The sequence below is a fragment of the Toxorhynchites rutilus genome, chromosome 2, assembly GCF_029784135.1.
Source record: "Toxorhynchites rutilus septentrionalis strain SRP chromosome 2, ASM2978413v1, whole genome shotgun sequence".
NCBI lineage: Eukaryota > Metazoa > Arthropoda > Insecta > Diptera > Culicidae > Toxorhynchites > Toxorhynchites rutilus.
Window position 1 is genome coordinate 106,567,947 of NC_073745.1, and position 21,041 is coordinate 106,588,987.

A 21,041-nucleotide genomic window follows, 5' to 3' on the forward strand; every position below is an offset into this window, starting at 1 on the left:
GGAAAGGATGCACGGTGTAGACGGAAACGATTTGTTGCGTTGTTTACTCCGTGTGCGCCACCGCTTGAAAACAACTATCACGTTTCAACACTTCTGAAACATTTACTTCCACAAATAGACATCCACTCGTAGATACACATACTCGAGCTGGAGCCTCGCTGGAAGGAAGATGGTTCTAATCCAGCTCATTGCACTCGGGTGGAGCGATATGTAATTATCGGTTAGTTTTTCCCTGCTCACCTTACGCACCTTTGTAGGTCTGATTTTCCAATCCGTGCCGCAATTTTCGTTCTGTCCGTTGAAACAAAATAGAAACTAGCTTAATTGGTGGGTTCCAGCGTCTAATTCCGAAAGATTGAATTTTAAACTCTCAAAAATTGGAATGCAGATGAAAAGCAATTCTAAATTCCGACTTCGTATACCACTTCGTGGGCAAATTTTCTGAGAAACCAATTTCGTCGGAAGATTACGGATCCGGCTGGCTTATTTGCCGCATGCTGTGTGTGTATGTTTGTTCCGACCCCGTATCGGTTCCACTGTGCAAGTTGAAAATTCAAACACAAGCACTCCGGAATTGGAAGAACCACCGAATGGTAAGACAAAGATTTATCCACAGAGCAACTTGGCCGAGGTAAACTCTTGCTATGGTTGACTTCTGCTCCACTCTCTGCGTGTCCTGTATTCCTTCAAGCTGTGATCCGTGGGAGACCTTCTTTCCTCCCGGACCAAGGATCTTTCCCGAACGATGAACGAGCGTTGAAAGCATCTTTGCAGGGTATCTCTGGAATCTGGCAACCAAGCGCGTGGAGGGCGCTCCTTCTCGAGTCGGTTGTGCCTTGAAGTGCGTGCAGGATGAGTTGAAGGGAAAGTTAAGTAAACTTCTAGGGATTGTGGTTATGTTTGCGAGGCGGGATTGCAGTTTTGAGTCTGCTGCATTGTCGGCGGGGAATGCTGCCGCCTAAGAACAATGGCAGCAAATGCTGTGTGCACGAAGCAAAACTGCGGCGGCAGCAGCGGCAAAGGCGAAAGGAGCTGATAAGACGATTGTCGAGTGGATTCCTAAGTGGTGACCTCTTATCGGAAACAACAGCACAATGCTTCGGTCGGGAAATTGGGGTTGGCTTGGCTGCTGCAGCCCACAAACACGCCCCCACCCATAAAGTCGCACCAACCACGTCATCCTCATTGATTGCATCACGATAATAAAACTTGAGAATCTCTGGCGAGGGTTACTGTTCGAGTGCGGGAGACTACTTGTTACCGCAGATCTGGTTACCGGGGGAAATACCGTTGGCCAAGTTAGTGACTTTCGCGCGGTGAGTGAGATTGAATATTCATGCCAGGTTAACAAGCTGATGGCCAGAGAGGTTTATTTATTTCGGGTGCAATGCTTGGATTATTATCGTTTCTTTTTATTTTATTTTAATAGTGTTTCAATATTTTGAAAGAAATTAGATGTTTTGAAACGAGTTGGTCATTTCAAGAAAAGTATATTTGATTTACGCCAAAAGTTTTGTTATTTTTCTATATACTCTCATTCAGTCAAATATCCTCGAATTTAGAAGTGAACTTCCACAAAAGGCTTCAAATCTTCTGCAACAGTTTGACACTGCTGACGGCACCGAACTGTCAGCGTTGTCGCCTACTATAACTCATTGAAGTGTTCTACTTTTCAGCATCTGCCACCCACCCACAACTATCTACGCGTCGACACTAATATGGAAAAAGTTTGTCAGACAAGGGCTTTGGTCTGCTGTGTGTGTGACTCTAGTTTTTTTTTCTTCAGGCACCCGTGTGCAGCGAGCGTCGAATTCAACAATATTTAGTTAGCTATGCTTTTTTGTGTGCCTTCTTCAGTGCAGCTATTTGTATGCTTCCCTAAACGGAGCTCTTGCGCAAAGTCTTGGGAAGACTCAGAGCATATCGGCCGGGAGAAATTATGACGAAAAAAAAATGCGCGGCGAACAGTTGTTTGTTTGGTCGCTCGTTCGTCGTTTCGTTTCACCACAATTTAAGTCAGAAGGATCATTTTCTTCTGACTATCGGTAGCGAAATATGGAAGTGGGAGAGTGAAGATTTTCTTCAAGTCGACTTGCTGCCGATTGCTGATTTCGAAGGATATTTCGTGAAATATTTACGGGTATGATGCAATGCGTGGTAGGAAATGTGTTATTATTCACTCCTGGTAGCGTTCACTGCCCAGAACTAAGTGCTTGCCGTTCTTACTGATGAAGCATTTCGTCTGTTTACTTCGAAATATTGAGGTATTTGTTCAGCATTTATCGAGGTACGGTGCTAGATTTCAGACAGTTTATGGAAAACTGTTGACAATATACTTTTCTAATAAAAATGTAATAATGAAATAGAATTGCTTGATTTTCCAACACAATCTCCAAACTTCAATTATAATGTAATCGAATCATAATCTGAACGGTGCTCCGACATTCGAGTCATACAGACTTGGTTTAGGCTTCACAATGGTCTATAAAACTTCATTCCGTTACATTTATGGAGAATTGATGGAAAACAGGTTTCACAGAACGTTGTCATGTAACAAAGCCAAAAGCGTCAAATTTCTAATTTTCTCATATCTATTATATATTTGAATTTCTGATTCTTGAATTTCTGGTTTTCGAATTTTTAATTTTCGATTTTTGATTGTGATTTTTTTTTATTTTATTGTCGTCAATCTAAATTGTAGACCGATACATTCTTAATACTACTTAAAACTACTTACTTAAAACTAAAAATCTAAAGAGAGCTGGCTGGATAATTTATCCGTTTAATTTAAAAGACGATTTTAACAAGTTACAGAATTAATTTTTTTTAATTAATTTATTAATTTCGTCAAACCAGCGTAGACTAAATATGTTGCCCAAATATTACAGTGAAATTTAACGATATCTTATTCTATTCAGATAGTCTTTGAGCATTGACCTTGACATGGTTACATCAATTGTTTCACTGTGTTCGTTACAGAGGCTCATTATACGATTAATAGGACTATATTTGGCATAATTCGTTCTTCAATAATCTATGTAAAAAATGTTAGGGTTTCTCAGGTTCCTAATCGGTGCGTAAAAATTTAGGTTTCCTATCTGAGTCCACTCGTTGTGATATGATATCAATAATAAATAGAATCATGGCAGAGTTCCGACGTTCTTTTAGGCTTTTAATATTGATTAGCATACAGCGTGCTTCATATGGAGGTAGATGATATGAAGACCAGCCTAGTAGCCTAGTAGTAACAAAAATTGTTTTTGTACAGATTCAATTCTATCTTCGTGTGAAGTTATGTAGGGGGACCATACAATACTACAGTATTCGAGAATTGATCTGACGTATGTAATATACAATGTTTTATTGTGTACGGATCGTGGAAATGGTAACTAAAGCGTTTAATGAAGCTCAACATATTATTTGCTCTATGGATGATTGTATTATAATGATCCACGAAGGTTAGTTTCGAATCTAAGATCACACCTAAATCTCTTACTCGTTGACATCTACTGATGGGTTGATTACCCAGTATAACACCATTGTTCAATGGTGTTCTTCTTCTTGTGAAAGTAATCAAAGTGCATTTCCTAACATTGAGCTGTAATAAACTCTTAGTGCACCAATTATAAACTATGTCAACTTCATTTTTGAATGTTTGAGAGTCTTCTTCATTCTTTATTTCCATATACAGTTTCATATCATCTGCGTAGATAAGTGCCTTAACACTGTTAAGAAAAACGCAAACGTCATTAACAAATAAAATGAACAAAAGTGGCCCCAAATGAGAGCCTTGAGGAACTCCGGATGTAACAAATATTGGTTTTGAAATTTCCCCATGAAATCATACCATTTGGGTGCGGTCAGTCAAATATGATTCTAGCCATTTCAATAGCTTGACCTCTATCCCTATTTGTTGAAGTTTAAGAAGGAGTAAGGGTATATCAACACGATCGAAAGCCTTACTAAAGTTAGTGTATAGAGCTTCAACTTGATTACCATTATCCATTGCATTCAAAGTGAATGTGACAAATTCCATCAAATTTGTTGTTGTTGATCGTCCTCTAGTTTTATAATTTCGAAAAGCTGATTTTTTAAATAATTGCTTTTCGAATTTTTAATTTTCGAATACCTGATTTTCCAATTTCTGAATTTCAAATCTCTGATTGTTGAACTTTTGATTCTCGAGTTTCTTGTTTTTGAATTTTATGAATTCCTAATTTTGAAATTTCTGATTTTGGAATTACTAATTCTCGAATCTAGATTTTCAAATTTTAGTTTTTCGAATTGCTGCTTAATAAGTTCCATAATAATCTCATATGTTTCGAGTTTTTGATTCACAAGCTTCTAATTTTCGAATAATATTTCTTCAATTTTCTATTTTCGAATTTCTGATCTTCTAATTTATGAATTTCCGATTTGCTGATGTTAGAATTTTTGATTTTTGTAGTTTTAGGAAAAAAAATTGCATAATTTTTGATTTTAGTGTTTCTGAATTTAAAATTTCTAAATTTTACATTTTCGAAACGCTGATTTACGAATTTCTGATTTACCATATTTTAATTTTCGAATAATTTTTACATTTTACATTTCTGATAATCAAATTCCTTACTGTCGAATTTATGATTTTAGAATTTTTGGTTTTCTTGTTTCTGATTTTCGAATAGCTGATTTTTTCAATTATTGATTTTCCAATTTCTGATTTTCAAATCTCCGATTTTTGAACTCCTGATTCTTGAGTTTCTGGTTCTTAAACACCAAATATTCGAATTGCAAATTTTTAAATTTCAAATTTTTGAGTTTCTGATTCTTCTTCAAATTTCAAATGTTCAAATTTTTTTGATTTTTTTATTTTTTTATTTATGAATTAGAAAAAAAAAATTGATGCAAGAGCTTTCAATTATCGAATGCCGGATTTCAAATTTCTGGTTTTCGAATTTCTGATTTTGGAATAATGGTTCTCAAATTTCTGATATCTACTTTTTTTATTTATGAAATTCTGATTTTCCAATTGCAAACTTTCGAATTGCAGATTTTGAAAATTCAATTTTTTGAATTTCTGATCTAGAATTTTACGAACATTTTTTGAATATTTTTTGATTTTCGTATTTTTGATTTTCAAATTTCTAAATTATTGATTTTCGAATTGCTGATTTACAATTTTTCAATTTTCGAATGATTTTACATTTTACATTTCTGATATTCAAACTGCTTACTTTCGTATTTATAATTTTCGAATTTTTGGTTTTCTTATTTTTGATTTTTGAAAAATCAGCAATTATTTTCGAATGTCTAATTTTTTATTTTCTGTTTTTCGAACCCTTGATTCTCGAATTTCTGGTTTTTGAATTTTCTGATTTTGAAATTTCTATGTTAGAAATCTCTGATTTTGAAATTTCTCATTTTCAAATTTCAGTTTTTTGAATTGCAGATTTATAAATTTAAAACTTTCGAGTTTTGATTCACAAGCTTCCAGTTTTCGAATAATATTTCTACAGTTTTCTATTTTGGAATTTCTGAACTTCTAATTCATGATTTCCGGATTCCTGAATTTTGAATTTATGATTTTCGGATTTCTGATTTTTGAATTTATGATTTCCGAGCTTCTGATTTTTAAATTTTTAATTTTTTAATTTCACAATTTAGAAATTTATGATTTTCTAATTTTCAAATTGCTGATTTCCGAATTTTTGATTTACTAGCTTTCAATTTTCGAATGCTTTATTTTACATTTTCTGTTTTTTAATTTAGTGATTTTCAAATTTCTGATTTATGAATTTTCTGATTTTTAAATTTCAAATTTTCGAATTGTTATTTTGTAAATTCAAAATTTTCGAATTACTGATATCTGAATTTTCTAATTTTAAAAACTTTGATTTTCAAATTTCAAATTTTAGAATTTTTTTATTAACTGATTTCTAATTTTACGAATATTTTTAAAATAATTTCAAACCTTCGAATTTATGATTTTTAGATTTCTTAATTTATAATTTTCGAATTTCTGATTTACGACTTTTTAATTTTAATATATATAATATAATATTTACATTTTGGTAATATTTTAATATTTTGGATTCCTGGTATACAACTTTCCTACACTCGAAATTTTGATTTCGGGATTTTTGGTTTTTGAATTTCTGAATTTTCGAAAGATTTTTTTGATTTTGAATTTAAAATTTTGATCTCACGAAATTCGGATTTACGAATTTTCGTCTTTTCGTCTCTTCGTCTTTTCGTCTTTTCGTCTTTTCGTCTTTTCGTCTTTTCCTCTTTTCGTCTTTTCGTCTTTTCGTCTTTTCGTCTTTTCGTCTTTTCGTCTTTTCGTCTTTTCGTCTTTTCGTCTTTTCGTCTTTTCGTCTTTTCGTCTTTTCGTCTTTTCGTCTTTTCGTCTTTTCGTCTTTTCGTCTTTTCGTCTTTTCGTCTTTTCGTCTTTTCGTCTTTTCGTCTTTTCGTCTTTTCGTCTTTTCGTCTTTTCGTCTTTTCGTCTTTTCGTCTTTTCGTCTTTTCGTCTTTTCGTCTTTTCGTCTTTTCGTCTTTTCGTCTTTTCGTCTTTTCGTCTTTTCGTCTTTTCGTCTTTTCGTCTTTTCGTCTTTTCGTCTTTTCGTCTTTTCGTCTTTTCGTCTTTTCGTCTTTTCGTCTTTTCGTCTTTTCGTCTTTTCGTCTTTTCGTCTTTTCGTCTTTTCGTCTTTTCGTCTTTTCGTCTTTTCGTCTTTTCGTCTTTTCGTCTTTTCGTCTTTTCGTCTTTTCGTCTTTTCGTCTTTTCGTCTTTTCGTCTTTTCGTCTTTTCGTCTTTTCGTCTTTTCGTCTTTTCGTCTTTTCGTCTTTTCGTCTTTTCGTCTTTTCGTCTTTTCGTCTTTTCGTCTTTTCGTCTTTTCGTCTTTTCGTCTTTTCGTCTTTTCGTCTTTTCGTCTTTTCGTCTTTTCGTCTTTTCGTCTTTTCGTCTTTTCGTCTTTTCGTCTTTTCGTCTTTTCGTCTTTTCGTCTTTTCGTCTTTTCGTCTTTTCGTCTTTTCGTCTTTTCGTCTTTTCGTCTTTTCGTCTTTTCGTCTTTTCGTCTTTTCGTCTTTTCGTCTTTTCGTCTTTTCGTCTTTTCGTCTTTTCGTCTTTTCGTCTTTTCGTCTTTTCGTCTTTTCGTCTTTTCGTCTTTTCGTCTTTTCGTCTTTTCGTCTTTTCGTCTTTTCGTCTTTTCGTCTTTTCGTCTTTTCGTCTTTTCGTCTTTTCGTCTTTTCGTCTTTTCGTCTTTTCGTCTTTTCGTCTTTTCGTCTTTTCGTCTTCTCGTCTTTTCGTCTTTTCGTCTTTTCGTTGACTTTTGTTCGAAGCACTGCTTTTAATTTGTTGGGCGTGATTTCTCCACATATTGGGGTTCTGATAACGAGGCAAAGAACAATTCTGTTGAGCGAGGGCAAAATCCTGCAATGCACGCACCGTTTGCGCAATAGTAATTGTTGATGCTGCAGCTGCAGCAGCGGTGGCAACAGCAATAGCATTACTGGCCAATCACCGGGGAGACTAAGTGGTTTTTATGCTTTATTGGGAATATGTTATGGCACACACAAGCCATAAAATATGCTCGTTAAAGACGACATTCTCGACACGTCCGTAAGCTTTTACCGAGACGGGAGACTTGGCGAAGGAAATAGGTTCGATGCCAAAAATATAGATTTTCCCGATGTTGTGTATGTGTGTACACGATCTTCTAGGTTTTCCTAGTGCAATGGCTGTGTTCTCTGTTCCGTCGTTGGTAGAGGGAAAAAAATCCTCGGCAATTTATTTTCATCGCGTTCGATAAAATGATGATGATGATGGTGGTCCTTCCTGTGCGAACATGATAATGCTATCGGTTGTGTTTATATATCGTCTGGAGAGGGAAGAGATCCGTAATGTTCTCTCAGCACAGGAAATATTTATTAGGGGTAATCAAGTGTCGAGTGAAGTAATGATTAGCATTTACGCTCGGAAGTAGCTATTTCTTGTGTAACTCACCACAAAATAGCACCGCTAGACGAGAGCATGTTTAGAAATTACCTGAAACGAGACAACAAAAACAAACACAGAATTAGTACATGAGAAAATCGTCACTATCGTCTGCTTCATCTGGTTAAGTAAGTCACGGCAGTGTTTCCCGAAGGGGAAAACAAACACCACAGGCACGTTTCATTGTACGGCAAAACTTTTCCGCCAATGCGCCATGTCAAATAGATTTCCATGGTGCTGCTCTCGCCCTTGAAAGAAAACGAAACAACACAACAACAAAAAAAAAAAATAGAATGCGAAAAATAGTAACTCGGGAAGGGCAAATATTTTTCACGCTCTTTAGCACAACAGAACACTTCTGCTGCACTTGCTGGCGCAAACTTCTGTATATTAGATGATTTTGATAAAGGTAAATGTAATGCTTTCGCTTTTCCCGTATTTTCTTCCAGTAGAATATCTCGTTGTTACGGAAGCTTCTGCTCGACTTCACTACCCACGACAGGAACTATTTTTCTCTCTCATCCATAACTTGGTTCAACACTTTTCAGACGACCATTAACTTGAGCAAAGTGCGTTCTCTCTCTGTGTGTTTGCAGATGAGTGGTTTTCGCATTCGAAGGATGCCAACTCGAGTTACACCGTGAAAGTGAGAATTCTTCAGTCTACGAGTGGATGAGGGATGGCTCTCGTTGTCTTGAGATTGAGTTTAATACTGATGATGTCTGCACTTTTTTTCAATCGTCGAGTGCTTTGCTGCTAATCCCTGGCAAATCAGTGGCCTGGTGGGTGGTGAAGCAGATAAGTGTGGATGCATTTTTTAAGATGAGCTGTTCAACCGCGAATTTAAACGCTCCATTTGTCCAGCACAATATTGATTAATGTGAGTATTCTAGTCTAGAGATTTGAAAAAATCATTTTTTTTCCTTCATATTTCTGTGCTTTAGGCACTCAAGAATATACTCTAGGAAGGACTTATCGAATTTTAGTGATGCGATATCTAACCTAGTACGGCCATAACAATGAACTTCAAACGCGTTTTTCTCGAAACTAGTTTTTTCAAACTGGTGTACACGATATCTCAAGTTCTACTGATCCGATTCATGTCGAATTTATATGGATACAATCTGCAGGCATCTCTCTATCGCATGTACCTCTAAAAAACTGATATTTTTGAAATTTTACTATTTTTTAAAAAACGGGTAACGCAAGAAAAATCTTTTCAAACCGCATTTTGTTTTTCAAACGGCCGCCATTTTGTCAAAAAACTTGTTTTTGACTTGTCCGAGGTTTGTTGCGACAGCGGCATCTTTACTGATTCAGAATCTGTTCGATTTTTTTGTTTCAGATAACCAGAAGGGCTGGAATCATGTACGCCATGGAGCAACTTTTTTTGAATCCCATCACTTCACCACCTTATAACTATATAACAATATAACTATATATATATAACTATATAACTATATATAACTATGTAACTATTCTAGTTATGCACATTTTTTCTACGTTCAAATTTTGTTTTATTGTTAAAAGATAGATAAACAAATAATATATAGTAAAAATATTCTTCGTTTTATTTTTGCGAAGCTCGAAAAAAACCCCGAAATTCGTTTCTCTACACTTGAATACCCCCTTAAGAAAAAAGAATTGAGGGTTGAGTTCGAGAAATGAACGCATAGTTGGCGTAGGATTACGATATTTGTTGCATGCCGATTTTGAAAATCTTTAACCCTCCTATACTCGCGCACTGGTCTCACAGACCGACAAATCAATAATTCGTTGATTTTCCGTTTGCGTTTCTCTCTAGCTTCTTCATTCGTCGTTCGTTATTGTTGAGCGTATCGTTAGTTTTGTCACGAAGGGGGCGTGTGTCTATTTTGTTATCCATTCGATCTGTGACACCGATAGTAGTATCTTTTTTGGACAAGTGACTTTTTTCCTATTCTAGAATAGTGTTCAATGAAATGTATTAAATAATGTTAGTATGCATAACATTTTCACAGGACTATTCTTGTTTGATTTTAGTCATTTTTGTTACCGGATTGAACGGAGAAAGAATAAGGACGTCGTTAGATTAGGCCTAAAATGCTAAAGCAAAATACAAATGTTTGACTTTTGTATGTACATGCTAAATACAATGGTCACACATACACATTTGTGAAAAATAGCACTTGTAGAAGAATTGTAAACTTTAACTGCGCTAGAGAAACTAATCGGTGGCTGATGGCTATTTTTTACAATGTATCTGCAAAATTGGGGGATTTTTTATAATATATGGGCTGAACAATATCGACATGAACACAAGTCGCAGGAAGTTTTTAAGAATCCTTTCATATCATCTTATTATGCCCCATCAAAAAAACAGGCATTAATTCTAAGTTTACCAAGAACACAGAGACAAAGATTATTAGAAATATGCAAGCTAGGTATTCCAGAACTTTGATCATCTGGAAACTATCTAGAAAGTCGTTATACATTCCCCTCTTCAAAAAATGTTTGTCCCGAGCATGCAGTCATGGTATGTTCTAATTCTTACCCCAATGAAATCTAAATCGATTCTACACAAATGTATGGTAAGTTATAAGCTTTTATTTCAATGCTACTTTGACATCTCTTGAAAATTTTATTATAACTAAAATTGTAGTAGATTGCTGGAAAGTGTCCAAATAGTTTCGAACAAAACTCTCGAAAATCCATAAAGAAGTGTTATCCGTTGTTATCCAAGATGATCGCAATGTGATATCAATTTGGGAATCACATTACTCCATTTTTGAATAAACACATAGCCACATTACGTCGCGACTTTTTTTTAATGAATACTCAGTCATACAACATGAGTTTTTCGGTTCGTTTTCAGCTGCACAATATTTTCTTGGGCAGAAGTATAATTGGACACCATTTTTTACAAACCCAATATCAAACATATCAATTTTTCATGAAATAATTTTAACGTTGATATGCATCTATTTTCGCTATGAACGAATTCTGATGATTTTCATACCAATCGAAACGCAGGTTACGATTACGATTCCTCAAACCGAGACGGTTTAAATTAACTAAAATTTGAAGCATTCCTATTTTTTCATACATTTGTTCTGTGCATTTGTGTGTTTAACTATCTGAGCTTGCAATAACGAGCAACGAATGTAACTGCGAATGAATTTTCGTGTTTAAAGCATCTGTAATTCAAGATGAAAAATAAGAAGAAAAGGTGGGAGGGGGGTCTGCTGCTAGTTAACGTTTATAATTATTTTTGCTACATGTGAGACTGAGGTCGTCAAGAGAGACGCCTAATTCTATATAGTGTCTACATTTTCCTAATCTTCCTATTTTCCTTTGGTAGAATGATATGCACGGTGGATAGTTGCGATTGTTTTGTATTCAAATGTATTTAAATGAATATATTTAAATTGTTTTTCGCTGCTATTCTACTTGCTCCTTTTGGGCGGTACAATTTGAGGAGCATAAAATGTTTAGACTAGTGCACCCGTGGCCGAGTGGTTAGCGTCTCACATTATCATGCCGGGTGTTCGGGTTCGATTCCCGTTCTGGCCGGGGGATTTTTCTTCAGAGAAATTTCCTTCGACTTGCACTGAGGTCACGCGTATTCTAGAGCTGGCCCCTCGGAATGCATTGAAGGCGTGTTATTTGGCTTAAGAAATCTCAACTAAGTATTAATAAATGACGCTAGTTAATGCATACGTTGAGACGGCAAAAGTTTTACAGGGAACGTTAATGCCATTCAAGAAGAAGAAAACGTTTAGACAATGCTTGACAATTTACAACTATACAATTGTTTAACTCATGAAATATAAATCTATATATATAAAAATGGATTTCTGTCTGTCTGTCTGTCTGATTCTTATGGACTCGGAACTACTAAACCGATCGACGTAAAAATTTGTATGTAGGGGTTTTTGGGACCGAGGAATGTTTTTACGATAGCATGAGACCCCTTCCCCCTCTCTAAGGGGGAGGGGGGAGGTGTAGGTGCTACCATACAAATGAAACACAAAATTCTTTATAACTCGAGAATTAATCATGCAAACGAACCCAAATTCGGTGTGTGAACGTTTTGGGATACAATAAATGTTTCTATGTTGAATAGACACACCTCCTCCTTCTCTGAAGGGTGGGCTGCCATACAAATGAAACACAAATTTCTTCATAACTCGAGAATTAATCAAGCAAACGGAACCCAAAGTTGGCACGTGGAGGTTTTGGGGTGCAATAAATGTTTTTATGCTGGATAGACACTCCACCTCTCTCTCTAAAGGGGGACAGCCATACAAATGAAACACAAATTTCTTTAAATCTCGAGAATTAATCAAGCAAACGATCGCAAAGTTGGCATGTGGAGGTTTCAGGGTGTAATAAATGTTTCTATGTTGGATAGACACCCCTCTCCCTTTCTAAGGGGAGCTGACATACAAATGAGAAACAAATTTCAGCATAACTCGAGAATTGATCAAACAATGCTGCAGAACTCGAGAATCAATGAATTATAATAATATAAGGGGCAATAAATGTTTCTATAGTGGTTTGACCCTCGCATAACTCGAGAATCAATCAAGCAAACGGAACCAAATTTGGGATGTGAGGGTTTTTGGTATGGTATGACACCCCTCCCTCCTCTGGAATGGAGATGGGGTCCCATTAAAAAATATTACACATATTTAAATTTTTTTGTTTGATTTTTGGTCGGAAGTGGAAATGGATTTTAAAGTGATAAAACGCACTCCTATATCTTCTTCTATCTATATAAATAAAAATGGATCGCCGAATGTGTTGATAAGAGCAAAACTCAGAGAAGGAATTATCCGATTTAGGGCTATCTTCATTGTATCATATTTTATGAATCAAACATTTACTCCATGTAACGGAGAAACATGTTATTTGCAAGTGATTGAAATATCTTGAACGAGAATTTTGTCTGAAAATAATCTGAAATTATAATGACGATTTTTGGTAGAAGTCCTAGGAAATTTATATTAAAAGTAACTTGTAAAGGGTCAATTAGAAGATGAATTAATGAACAGTTCTGCGATTGGACCCATGATCGTAAGTAAGAAAACGTGAATGTTTGGATGTATTGATAAAAAAAAAATTGCGCGAGACGAAGTTTGCAGGGTCAGTTAGTGAAATATAAATATAAATAAATATAAAGAAAGAATGGAAGATATCATGAACAGCGGAGCAATTATGTTCGGTGGAGGCACCGCGTCGATTTTCATGCCATCTGGTGGAGAGGGTTTTTGTATTTTTGCATTACACGCATACATTGTTGTGCGTGAATGCGTGTATATGATGGAATGCATATGTATACGTGTGAGTTTCATCACTCCTTGCAATCCTCGTACATACAAACGCATGAAAACGTAAGTTACGAATCATTCATTCTGAGAGTTGCGTAGAATTTTGTGCTTCCGGTACGGTTTGCTATGAAGTGCTCCTCTAATTTACTCCAAACTTTGACCGATCGGCTAAAAAAAACGGTTGGACGTATCAATATGAAACGTTCACAGGTGTTATAGGGATACATTAGGCTCATTTACATACAATTTCTGTTAACATTAGAACTTATTGCAACATTTACAAAATTACAGATGATTTTCTAAAAACACTATAAAAAACCTGTTTTTGGTTCTTTTTTGAAATCAATTAAAAGATAGAAGATAGGAAAAATAGAAGTCAAAGAACAATATGTAAAGCAGTGAAAGAGATTTTATTTGGTTGATAGAAATAATAATGTTTATTATGCATTTTTGGGGTAAAATTAGTAATAACACTTAAAAACCCACTACCTTCTAAGTTTTTCACTTCCAAAATGTTATTTAAATCCACTAATTTTAATGTTTCACAACATAATCACTTTCGGTGCTGAAAGTTAACATTATTCTTATTATTAATATTATTTTTAATTTGTCAGAAAAACTTATTTCGTTAAGCGTGCCGATATAGAATAAAATAAATGTTTTTTATCAGTTTATCAACCTACCATAATTATCAAAAATGGTCTATTGAATTGGTGCCAAAAATATTATTTGATGAAAGCGACGAATACGTTCTAGAAATAGAGACACTATTTTTGTTTGCAAATATTGAAAACTAAAGTGCAATAGATACAACGATACTTAATTTAATAGATAATTACCGGTTTTTCAAGCTATACTCCCAATATTAGGTTTCTTCAGATGTGAATAAGTGGTGAACAATGAATATATTCTTTTCGACACATTTTTTTTTAAATACCAATCTTCTTTACTATAGTTTAGCAAACTATAAGAGTGTTTGTCAGTGAAAAAATGGGTGAAATTCAAGGGCAAGGAAGAATATTTTCGTTTTGCATATTGTATCAGATATTCGATTTTAGATGTTTGATGTTGAAAGAAAAAATCACCTATTGCAGATAAGCGATGACGTACGAAGTTTCATGAAAATCAGAGATGGTCGAGGCACGAGTAGTCGTTCTGGGGCTATTCTGAGTAATTGTTCCGTATTGAAACCGGCGTAATTATTTTCTCACTCGATTTATCCCAATTTTTAGTTTTTAGCTCCTTACACTTGACTGATAAATAGATCGCTTGACGCAAATTTCGGCGATAAAAAGTTCGAGCGACGTCTTTTTTGTAGAGATATACTTGAGATATCTCGGACAATAGATTTTTTTTTATCCTATCTGTTTATTTTATTAGGCTCATTTAGCAATTCAACTGTAACACAGCCGAAATTATTCGTGTACATTTTTATCCAGCGATATTTTTTTGTTGTATATTACACAGTAGCCATTTTTGGCGTAAGAGTATTCCTATCTTATCGATACACATGTCGCCTTTTTTCGGCGTGAGAATATTCCTATTGTTCGAATTTTACCAGTTGGACCAAACACAGCGGGACTGTTGACATAGGGCTTCCATTGTTGTGTTATTAATAGCATAAATATATATTAATACACTCAATCGAAAATGACTCTGACTGAAGAGAACGAAATAGGTAAATAAGTCATTTTAATTTTTCAGTCTCGAAATTGTCAACCCTTGAACATGACCGAATTTGTAATTTCAGGTGCATTAAATTTTTGGAAAACGGCGTTACTAAATCCAAGAGACTTCATTGCAAGTCTGAAAATTAGCTGTAAAAAAATCCACGTTAAAACTGAATACAAGACACATCGCATTTGATTATCCGGAGTGAAAAAAAAATCAATACTCCGGATAATCGAGTCCGACCTGTATTAGATTCTTGATCCAAAATTCACAACTTATGAAAATGATTGTCTCGAGAATAATACTTTCGACATATAATATTTTTCTTGAGAACTGTTTTTGTTTGAGAACGGATATTTTACTATATAAAACAACAGTTTATAGTTCAGCAAACTTTAGCAAAGTGATTGCCAGTCGAGAAATTGGAAGAAATCTTATTTTTCTATATCATTTCAGTTCAATTCTCGATGTTTTTGTTTTTAAGTGCGTTTATGATTTAATCCATTTCTGTAGTCCGTTCATTAGTTAGAATTAAAATAACATTTTTATGAAACACACAGATCAAAATATGTGGTTTTGAGGAAAACAATTCCTATTTGCTAAGATTACTTTTTACAATTTTTTTTGAAAATCGCTTGTCTCAAGATTTAAAAAAAAAGTCTGAAATAATCTTGTTAAATTTGAACTTCTGGAAGCTGGTGTAAGTAGTTTCATTTAAATCAGAGATGTTGGAGCTCTTTAGTTCACCCGATCTATATCGATTCTTATGTTTCACTTCCTTACACTCGACTGATAGACAGATCGATTGACGTAAATTTCGATGCGACGTCGATTTAGTAGATCTTGGGATTTATTGGGCAATAGATCGACAGAAGAGAAAAAAAATGTCTGGTTAACCGTTGAAAATAGTCCTAAAAATATCAACCATTTATCTGGACAAAATCAAAAACATTTTTTTTATAGTTTCAAGCTCTCACGTCTGTTCCTTATGGGACACAACTTGAACACAATCTATCAACTGGCACACTGTCAATAAGTAGTAATGAAAAAATGAAATGAAACAAAAATCCGTTATCCGGTTTCCACCAGTTGAAGAACAAATGGGAAGGATGATTTCAAAGGACTGAAAACCAACACAACTTCTTGCGCGATGAACTCGTTTCCTTTCACTTCAAAACCATTCATTATCTTTCAACTGTCTCATTGTTGGTCTTTGCACTGCAGCATTTTGCCTTTTTGTGCGAATGAAAAAAAAAGGAAATCACAGCTCGCAACTATTTCCGTTTTTAATTGTTTATCCTTTCCTTGCGATTTTTTCTTCTGTTTATTATGTAATCGTTACGGTAAGCGGAGAGGATATTATGCTGCCCGTCTTTGGCGCTGTCTGCTTTCTGTAACAGGACACCCGACTTTTCTTTGAGATTTTCTCCTTTCATCTTGACCCGTGCTCTGTGAGTACGCTTTTTGTGTCCTTGTGAAATGATCCCAGCCTGGAAGGGAGTGATTCAGCAGGAGAAGTTTCCATCCGTGGCAAACTGCCACCTGAAACTTTTTTTTTACGTCGCATTCAGTTCGCAGAATATCACAAAAAGTGAGTATCAAAAAAAAAAAGGTGGAGGACGATGTGCATATGTTGGGTGGGTGTCATTTTAATTCTTGAAATTTAATATACCCTCCGAACGAAACGAGTGGCTGTATGACCCGAAAAGGGTCACATGGGGGCCTGTCGCCATGACCTAACTCGTCGGCCGGTTGCCGGTCATATAGCCTCACTTTATGACTCAATTCAATTAAGTGACTTTCAACAGCTGGCATTGTGTTGCACACGTCGTTGGCTATTCCGTTGCTGCAACCGTCGGCAGTCGGCAAAACGTGGCGAGGTCAGACACACAAGTGATATCTATGTTATCAACTCGTACTACATTTCATCGGAAAGGGAAGGAAGGGTCCGTCCGACGGGAAGTGGTGTGAGGTTGTTTGATTCGAGTAGTTTGAACGAGGGGCCATGTTATGAGTCACGAGCGAGCGAGAATGCATGGCGAAGAAGTAGGTCCGGAAATTATTTTGCCCGACAGGTTTAAATTACGTTGCTAAGGCTCTGGATTGTGAGATTTCACAGCGATACAGAGAACAGTTTTTTTTTGTTGTTTCTTTGCTGCCGACAATCGTGGGTGAAAGTTGATCAAACTGAGCCCTCACGGTTGAGGTGACGGGCTTTCATGTCCTTTCTCTGCTTCCAATTTCGTTGCTCGGAACTAATTCACCCAAAGCGCATTCTAAATTCGTTTGACCTCGGGGCGGAAAAAGTTGGTCTTCTCTCAATATACACTGGCTGGCTGGCATCACCTCAATCCAAGGTGCACCAGTTGGCGAAAGAAAGCAGCTGCAGGATAATACCGGCATGCAAGGGATCGAGAGATGATCTCTTCTTTTGTCTATGATTTTGTGCTGCAGCATCTGCTGTTGCATTTCCCGGGAGGGCAAAAAAAAACACAAGCAAGGGGGGAGATGGAGACTCACTGGTATGCAATAAATCAGGGCGAAAGGAACAAGATTGAAACTTCAGCAAGTGGTACAACTTTCGTTAGGCACTCTGACAAGCATTAGAGAGGTGGTGGTATAGCAAAAGCCGGGGCATCGGATTACCACGATCTTTACTGTGTGAGTACTTCACTATGCAGCTTTAGACACCGTACGTGACGGAACTACTCTCAGGTCCACGTCCGGAATGGAGGTGGGGCATTGCGAGAAGTTCAAGGGGAGACCTTTAATTGGATTTTTCTTGCGGTTTTCTCGTGCCACCGTTCGGATGCTCGGAATTCTTACCTTTCCCCTTATGCCGTTCCCGTTCGACACTCTTGGGAGAGGAAAGCTTATTTTTGTAATAGGATCGTTTAGTGGATTTTGGATGATTTATGTCGATTGCAGGAAAATGTTTGCTTCAAACATCTTTGAAGCATTTTTACGTTTTATTTCAAGCTAGAAGCTACTCAAGTAGCTGATTACATTTGATAGCACCATGAACACTTCGATTGACTCGATTAAATTTTCAGCATAGCATAAACAATTGGGGGAAAAATTATCAAACGGATAGTTAAACTGGAAAAGTTTTATTTATTATTTTCGGCAATTGGTCTCTAGAAGATATTTTGAACACGTAATCAGCAAGTCAATTTGAAAAGAAAGGTAATTTAAATACTTTTGGCTCGTTGAGGACGTTAGTCCCTCATTGTGGAATAGATTTGTTCCATGGAAGCGCGGATTATTATCTGCTGGTGTTTACCACATATAATGTTTCCAACAGTCATTTCTCGTATATATGTGATATATATATATATATATATTTATATATATATATATATATATATATATATATATATATATATATATATATATATATATATATATATATATATATATGTATATATATATATATATATATATATATATATATATATATATATATATATATATATATATATATATATTTAATGATAATGATGGTCCCACCTCATTCCCCTACAAAGGTTTGAGCTGGATGAGTTATCTTAAAGATAATTGAATGTTAGAATTTTCCTTTATAGCATCAAACTGAACCAGTTAGCAAGATAATAAAAAAATAAAAGAACGGACTGGTTTTGTCACAGACATTGAAATTTTACCAAATGAAAATTTTGAGGCATTGCGTGAGCGCATTTCATCCATGGCATGTCAAGAAAATTTCCAGCCCGAAAAAAATCCTTGAACGATCGGGAATTGAACCCAATACCTATGTCCTTATTAGCCGTGAATTTACAAGAGTCTTCCCGCTTTACTAGATTCTCGATAACGGTCTGCTGATGCGATCATTATCAAGCCCAGACAGCTGAGCAAACCCGAGCCTAATTCTAGCCAACACTTCAGGCCCTTCATAATCGGGGTACGACCATGTATACTGGAACTCGCAATCAGATCTGCCACAAGCCAGGGAAATCTCTTTATAACCATCTACTTAACAGATAAGTTTACGAGTATTCCGGTTGGGCTATCCCCTACTTTTGTAGACTTCACAATATTTTCAAATTAACTAATAACTAAAAAAAACTAAAAGTAAACTAAATACCATCATTATTTCAGTCAGACAAAAAAAAAAACAAAAACACATGCACAAACAAATACAAAAGTAAGATTCTATCCGTCATCACTTCGTCAATTTACACAATAACACTGACTATCGAGCAGGTCACAATTCCAAATCATTCTTTAAAAACTCCTTCCAAATATTTCGGAATATTCTAAGGTTTGTTGTTATTTTTGCTTCACGGGGCAGTGTATTATACAATCGGTACCCTTTATAAAAAAATGAGTTTTGGGTGCAAAACATCCGGAAGTTCATAGTTCTGATAGTCACTTGCTTGTCTGGTGTTGTATTGGTGTATATCTCTTCCATATGTTATAGTATTCTGTAAATAATTCTGTGTCATTCCATTCGTCATATCAAATATAAACGTAAGCGTGCAATATTTTATTCACTAACCTATTGCCATCCATTGTAGGCATTCTAACATAAATCTCCGTGGAGTTTGCCGATCACATTTTAATACCAAGCGCATGGCACTGTTTTGTAGCATTTGCATTCGTTGCATTTGTCTCTTGTTTGCAAGGAACAGTAAGGATGCACAGTAATCAAAATGCGGAACAATCAATGCTTTGTAGATCGTCATTTTACTTTCAAAGGTCAGAAATCGATTTATTCTACAAAGCACTCCGTATTTTTGAGCTGCTTTCTTTATTGTGTAGTTTATGTGTTCATTGAAGTGTAGTGTTAGAAGTGTTAGATCAAACACTAAAATAACACCAAGATATTTTATTGATGACGCCCTCTTCACTGATTGTCCATCAATAGTTATATTAAAGTTGTTACTTTCAACAACACGTGTCGATACAACCATGTACTTAGTTTTATTAATGTTTAATTATAGCTTCTTCCACTTCAACCAGTCATCTAGATATTGCAGTTCATGGTTCATTTTTGTGTAACAATCTTCCAAAGTATCTGCCGCAACGAATATTACTGTGTCATCAGCAAACAAGTTCACGTCGCTATAGTTTAACACCTGTTTAATATCATTTATGTACAGCAAGAACAATAATGGCCCCAGAACACTTCCTCGAGGGACACCCAAATCAACTGGTTTCGCCGAAGATTTACAGTCTCTATACCTAGTGATCTGTGTTCGCCCGTAGAGGTAACTCTCAAACCAATTTAATGCAGATCCTACTACAAAATAACTGGAAAACAAATCTATTAATTTTCGGCGATCAATTGTTTCGAATCAATAAAGACGGCCTTCGTAACTCACTTCTAACGAAGGAACTGGAATTGACAGAAACTATTTTTCACTAATTTTTCCAAGAAAATCACAACACTACAGCTTTTGACTTGTGAACACTCCACGTTTGACAGCGTATAAACACAACAACAGTTTTTTGGTGGTAGTGCATATGGCAGAGTCGATGCAAAAATACACAAATCCTCTTACGAAACCGGCGCGTCATCATCTCCATCGAACAATTGCGCCACCATAGCCCCACCGCTGTGTGTGGTTTGTCTCATTCACATATCATTATCGAGCCCCGACTGTGGTCTGTCACTGCGAACAAGAGGTCAAAAGTTTCGCACATTCTATCGAAGGAACGACGCATTACACTTAGAGGCGAATGAACTAAAAAGTTTGAACCCTCTTAAAGCCAGAATGAAGAAGAAGAACGACGCATTATCTTGTGGGGTTTCGCCTGCAATGTTGACGGTTGTCCCCGATCTAACCGTAGCGTAAACGGTAACGCATGAAACACGATGCATTGTTCGCTGACGTTTCATTCTATGAAATAAAGAAACCGTTTCAGCTTTATTCTAGTGTCATAGCTTCAATCTACCCAAAAAAAAGTTTCTTCGAACAAAATACGCTCAAATACGACACCGCATTTATTGTATTTGATTTTTTAATGTATAGTTAACCGTAACCGTCTGCAACAAATATACAAATATTTTTTTCAACTCCGCCTACGAATGACGGATCTCTATACAGGGTAACTTCGATATAACGTAC

General features: G+C 35.8%; 1 protein-coding gene across 4 annotated transcripts in view; it reads right to left on the reverse strand.

Annotated features, from left to right (window-relative positions):
• Positions 1 to 21,041, reverse strand: part of LOC129771832 (matrix metalloproteinase-2) — a 475,554-nt gene that overhangs the window by 100,286 nt on the left and 354,227 nt on the right. The window lies entirely within an intron of this gene.